We start from the raw sequence: 6,656 nt of genomic DNA on the forward strand, positions 1-6,656 counted from the left end.
GAAGGACTGAGCACTTCTCTCCCCAGGTATCGCATCCTGAACCCAGCTGCTATCCCAGAGGGGCAGTTTATTGACAGCAGGAAGGGAGCAGAGAAACTGCTGGGTTCCCTGGACATCGATCATAGCCAGTACAAGTTCGGTCACACCAAGGTGAGTCTAGAGCCCCATAGAGTGGCGTTATAGGTTGTGTAGCTACATTGAGTGAAGAAGCTGGGAGATCAGGAGATTCCTGGTTTCTTGTATCAACCCAAGGACCAGTCTTCAAGCTTCCTGTCTTTCTTGTTTATGTTGTCACTCAGGGTATGTGGATGGTTATGTTCCCTAGGAGCTCAGCTAGGGCCTCCCACCCTCTCTCCACCTGGATATCCTCCTCTAAGGCTAATTCTCCTTTGAATTTACCCTTTGCCTGCAGGTGTTCTTCAAGGCAGGGCTACTGGGATTGCTAGAGGAGATGCGGGATGAGAGGCTAGGCCGCATCATCACTCGAATCCAGGCCCAATCCCGAGGCCAGATTATGCGCATTGAGTTCAAGAAGATCGTGGAGCGCAGGTGAAGAGGGAGAGGAAGCATGGGAAAGGTAGAAGTGATTTAGGAAGTCAACACTGACAACTAGTCTGGATCAGATACTTTATCACTCTGTGTCTCCATTTTAATTCTTTTTTTTTTTTTTTAAAGAAATTTGCCATAGGAAAATATAAATTAAAACTCTAGTGAAAGACAGTTTTAAAACACTAAATTAACTTTAAAAATTAAGAAGTCTGATCCACAGCATATGGCTGTGTAAATTAGTGCCACCTAAGATAAGCATTGAACTCCTGGTATGGAACTGTAGGATAAACACTGGATTGCAAACCACAAGGTCGGCAGTTCAAACCTACTAGCCACTTCTCAGAAACCCTGTACAGGGTCTCTATGAGCTAGAACTGACTGGATGGTACTTAACAACTTTGTCATTTTCTTTTAAAGCTGATTATTTGCATGCACTTAAAATTCTACTCCTGAGTGCAATTCCACAAAGAAACTCATGCACAGGTACACCATGACACATTAAACAGAATCTTCATAGTAGTGTTGTTCATAATAGGAACAATTTGGAAATAGCCCAATTTCCATCAACAGAGGAATGAAAAAATTAGTAGTACATTCTCTCAATGGAATTATCAGAAAGCACTGAATAGAAATGAACTACAATTACATGATACAGGTAGACTGACTTACAGTGGGGCCCTGTTCTGATGGTTCTGTTATAAGTTAGAAATTGGTTCTCACATAAATTGAATACCTTTTTTTATATTAATTTTCATTATTATTGCCTTTTATTATCAGTATATTTATAAATCTGATATTTATTGGTCTTTGGGGGTTGGAAACATTACATATAAACATATGCTAGTGAACATCTGATAATAATAACATCAGGAAACTACACATGCTATACATCGTTGAAAAAAAAGAGAAAAACATAGTAGAAAAAAAAGAGAAAAACAATGGATGGTTGCATGGTTTTTTGGCTCATCGTACCTTGAATACATCCTAAGCCAGTGATTACCTGTACAATATTTTTGAAACTTGAAAATATATTATTGAGTTAAAAAAAAAGCAAGCCACAGGGGATATGAACAGTATGACATTACTATGAAGCTCAGAAATGACAAATACCAGCAATACACTGTTTAAAGGTACATACATACATGGTGGTTAAAGTATTTTGTTGAAAAAGTTGAAAAAAAAAGAAAGCACAATATTCAGTGTAGTGATATCTCTTGCAGACAGGAGGACTAGGGAATAAGGAGGAACTTATAGGTAAATTTGGAGTCCTGGTGTGGCACCATGGTTTAATGTGCTGGACTGAAAGGTCAGTTTGAACTGTAGGGTCAGCGGTTCAAGCTCACCAGTCGCTCCTTGGAAACCCTATACAGGGTTGCTATGGGTTGGAACTGACTCTACAGCACTTAAAAACAACAACATAGGTAGATTTGAACTCTGGTAATGTTCTAATTCTTGTTTTGAGTGGTAGGTTCATGGGTATTCATTTTATGTTTATGCTTCATAATTTATATATTCATTATTCAAATTTATAAAATATTACATAATTTTTTAACATGTTTGAGGTTTTCATGAGATTGGAAACACTGATAACAGACTTCTCTAGGCAATAGCTTCCATTACTACAAAACCTCTATAGGGAAAGTATATACTACCTTTTCATTGACTGATCCATTAATATTTATTGAGCAATTCCTTGCTCAGTGTGGTGATGTTTGGGGACAAGGGTGAATATCCAAACTAAAAGCCTACAAACTTATCAAAATGGGTAAGGAACCAAGTCCAGTTGGTCCCAGAATTGGGAAATGTTCTTTCATAGTGCCTTTCCTTGCCTCCATGTTTCCTTGTCAGGGATGCCCTGCTGGTAATCCAGTGGAACATTCGGGCCTTCATGGGGGTCAAGAACTGGCCCTGGATGAAGCTCTATTTCAAGATAAAACCACTGCTGAAGAGTGCAGAGACAGAGAAGGAAATGGCCAATATGAAAGAGGAGTTTGGGCGCATCAAAGACACACTGGAGAAGTCTGAGTCTCGCCGCAAGGAGCTGGAGGAGAAGATGGTATCCCTGCTGCAGGAAAAAAATGACCTACAGCTCCAAGTGCAGGCGGTGAGGTCACAAGATTATCTAGACATTTCTTCCCTCTATCCCTCCAGCTTACAGCTCATCTTATCACCAGGGACTAAGAGTCTAGGAGCTCCAATTCTCTTTAAGACCCTGGTCTTGTCTTTGTCCTCTTCCTCCAGGAACAAGACAACCTTAATGATGCAGAGGAGCGCTGCGACCAGCTGATCAAGAACAAGATCCAACTGGAAGCCAAGGTGAAGGAGATGACTGAGAGGCTGGAGGATGAGGAGGAGATGAATGCTGAGCTCACTGCCAAGAAGCGCAAGCTGGAGGATGAATGCTCTGAGCTCAAGAAGGATATTGATGACCTAGAGTTGACATTGGCCAAAGTGGAGAAGGAGAAGCATGCAACAGAAAACAAGGTAAGGCAGCTCCCTCCAGCTCCCCTCCCAGGTCTTTTTCAGGATTCTCAAATCATGCTGACTCTGGCTCAGGCCAGATCGCTCGTGGGATCCTGAGAGAAGTGTGGTCCTTGGCATTGGAACTTCTCCATAGATGTCACCAGGCTGATGACCTTTGACCCTAATGAGAATGGGGGTCTTGGTCTGCAGGTGAAGAACCTGTCAGAAGAGATGGCTGGGCTGGATGAGATCATTGCTAAGCTGACCAAGGAGAAAAAAGCGCTGCAAGAGGCTCACCAGCAGGCCCTAGATGACCTTCAGGCAGAAGAGGACAAGGTCAACACACTGACCAAGTCTAAGGTCAAGCTGGAGCAGCAGGTGGATGATGTGAGTAGTAAGAACTATTCTCTGTGTGCAAGTCATGCCTTTGTGGGTGGCATCTGTGACTAAGGGGCTCCTGATCCTTAGAACTAACTTCTAAAAGCCCTAGCAGCTTTTTGCTTTCTACAGTTCATCACTAGCCTGGGTCTCTGAATCCTTTGTGCTTGTAGAGAGTTCTCTGCTGGTTCAACTTTCAATTTCACTGGACTTAGAAGGGTCCAGAGGAGGATGTATTGTGGATCTCAGGTTTTCTACACCCTGCTCATTTTCTTCTCTCCATCAGCTGGAAGGATCGCTAGAGCAGGAGAAAAAGGTACGCATGGACCTGGAGCGAGCAAAACGGAAGCTTGAGGGTGACCTGAAGCTGACTCAGGAGAGTATCATGGACCTGGAGAATGACAAACTGCAGCTGGAAGAAAAGCTCAAGAAGTAGGAGCCAGTGGTGGCCAGGAGGGACTAGTGGAGGTGTCTGGTCTTGGGTTAAGGGCACAGGGTGCTGAACCTCTACCTGGTCATTATCTTAGGCACTGGGGATAAGGAGCCTAGTCACGTGGGGGTGGCTGGTCCTGCTATCCTGAGGCAAGAGAAGAGAGTGGGTCTGAAGGAAGGAGGACCAACTGTCACACCCACTCTTCTCCTCCAGGAAGGAGTTTGACATTAACCAGCAGAACAGTAAGATTGAAGATGAACAGGCACTGGCCCTTCAGCTGCAGAAGAAGCTGAAAGAAAACCAGGTGAAGTTCTCTCTGGTGCAGACAAGGAGTAACTCAATAGCTTTCAGATGGCCAGAGCTACAGGAACTGCTCAGGGTTCTAGACAATATCATGGGTTCTAGGCAGCCCCCAAGACCCCTAAACCCTGAATTCCAGGCACTTAGAAGCTGAAATCATACGTTCTTGCCTCCTCTCATTGGAGCAAGAATGTATGATTTCAGCAAGCTTATTTGGGAGAAAGGAGGGAGAATCTTATCTACTAATACGGTTTCTCTTTCTGAGATGTGCTTTGCCTCAGGGGACAAATAAAGGGCTTAATTCTCCTTTAACCTTTCCTTTGGTGATTTTCCCTTTGCACTAGAGTGAAAAACTTTCAAGGAGCATATTCCTTTAGAATGAAGAGTTCATACTCTTTCTGAATACTAACCCCAGCCACTAACCTGGTTACGGAGTGAGCTCTTGCAATGCTGAGCAAGTCACTCACCTCCCCAAGCCTCAGGTTCTCTTTGCAGTTGTAAAATGAGGCTAATAAAACCTGCCTCACAGAGGATCAGAGGCGATAAAGCATATGAAACAATTTTGTAAGTCAAATCTATATGTCATTTTAATATAACCCAGAATAGACAGCCACTAGCAGGGTGTTTTCCGTTTTTGTCAAGACCTTCTCATTCCTCTGCAGGAGGACATTAAATGAATAGCCATAGTCTCCTTTCCCTTTAATGCACCCTGAACTATAATGTGCTTTTAGTCCTGTTTGTCCAGTAATGTAAGTGCTGTCATCTCATTTTATAACTGAAGAAGTTGCATAGCCAGACCTGGACATAATGACCTTAGTGGCCAACCTGCTGAAGACCTTGTCTTCTCGTTCTCTGAACAGGCTGTGACTAGTAGAGTTCCAGTCTCCTTTAGGTACTGGGAAACTTGGCCCAGACTACAAGTGACAGATAAACACAATTCCACTCTTCTGAGGGCAGCTCAGGAGCTGCCTTGAATTTTCTTGGGTGCCCTTCTGAATTTTAGCCAGAATATTGGGATACCCCCAGTGTCTTTGACACTGGGCTTGAGCCTGGATAACTTCTTTGGGCTCTTAGACCCAGAATAACAATTCTCTTATCCTTAACCAGATCTTGGCAATGGGTTATGGCTGCTCCTTCTAAGAGGATAGCTTTTATGTTCCTGTTCAAGCACATAAGTTCCACCTTCTCCATTCTGGGAGCAGAGACACAGGACTCTTTCTTTCCTGTTCCCAGAACCCACATTAACACATATGAAGGGAATTCCACCAATTCTCCCCATTGCTCCTGGCTAGCCAGGTAACAGATCAAAAAGGGAGATAGAGTATTCCCCAATGTGCCTAGACCAAAGCCATAAAAATAAGGTAGGAACATGATGAAGAGGAGGTCTCTCTGCTAGCACTCACCTGGCCTAGAAAGGAACCATCAAGCTGGAAGTCAACCCTAGGTATAAACAAAGCAATCCCTGAAGAGAAAGAAATATAGTTAATTGAACTTTGTCCAAGTTAGTTTAAGATGATCATATCATTTGATTGTTTCAAGGAATATTGTTGTAAATACTTATAAACTATAAGAACCTACTTTTTGAATTACAATTGTCAGAGCAGAGTCTAGGGAATCTTTGGAATCTTTGAGATTCCGGGTCTCCCAAGATCTCAGGATCTCAGGACTACAGAAGCTTAGACGATCTGAGATGCCCTCTGGAATACCTGGAAGGGTTGGCTTTGACCAGCTTCCTACTAATGGCAGAGTCTGCTCTTATCTAGTTCTCCGAAAAGGCAAGTCCAGTGAAGTTCTGGATAATTAAGAGTTCTAGTTGTATTAATGAGATCATGTGTTATCCCCTTGATTATTAAATCAGAACAGAATTATTGCCAATGTTTTAAAATCTATAGTTTCAAAGTCTATAGTCCATATATCAGAATTGGCAATTACTACCATTTTCCCTCTAGAAAACACTCTCTCTCTTTATTCTAAGATAATTTTCTATGTCCTTGCTGTCCTATTCATTTCAAGTCCTGTTTTGTTGATTATTTTAAGCAAGATCTTTTAGTAAGCTTTGAAATATCTGCAATCGTTTTTGAGGAGGTTAATGGGGAAAATTCTCTTTTTGATTCAGACTTCAGAGATCCTGTATTGCATGTGAGGTCTGTACATTAATGTTTTAGAGCAAGGTTTCTCTACCTCAGCACGATTACCATTTTGGGCTAGTCAGTAGGTTATAGGACCTGTCCTGTGCTTTGTAGGATGCTTAGCAGTCTCCCTGACCTCTACCCACTAAATGCTAGCAACAATGAACCCAAAATGACCGCCAAAAAGTCTCCCATGTTGTTAAATACCCTCTGAGGGATAAAATCGCCTCCAGTTTAGAACCTCATGAACCTGAGTGCTTGAGACAGGAGTCTCAGTACTCTGGAGAGACAGTGGACAGTGGATCTGAGCCCTTCATGTCCTGACTCAGGCACGCATCGAGGAGCTGGAGGAGGAACTAGAAGCAGAGAGGACAGCCAGGGCCAAGGTGGAGAAGCTGCGCTCA

The 6,656-nt window shown here is 42.9% G+C and overlaps 1 pseudogene; it reads left to right on the top strand.

Moving 5' to 3' along the window:
- The window catches only part of LOC102813980, a 38,905-nt pseudogene that overhangs the window by 17,059 nt on the left and 15,190 nt on the right, over positions 1 to 6,656 (top strand).

Source organism: Chrysochloris asiatica, unplaced genomic scaffold, assembly GCF_000296735.1.
Source record: "Chrysochloris asiatica unplaced genomic scaffold, ChrAsi1.0 scaffold00017, whole genome shotgun sequence".
NCBI lineage: Eukaryota > Metazoa > Chordata > Mammalia > Afrosoricida > Chrysochloridae > Chrysochloris > Chrysochloris asiatica.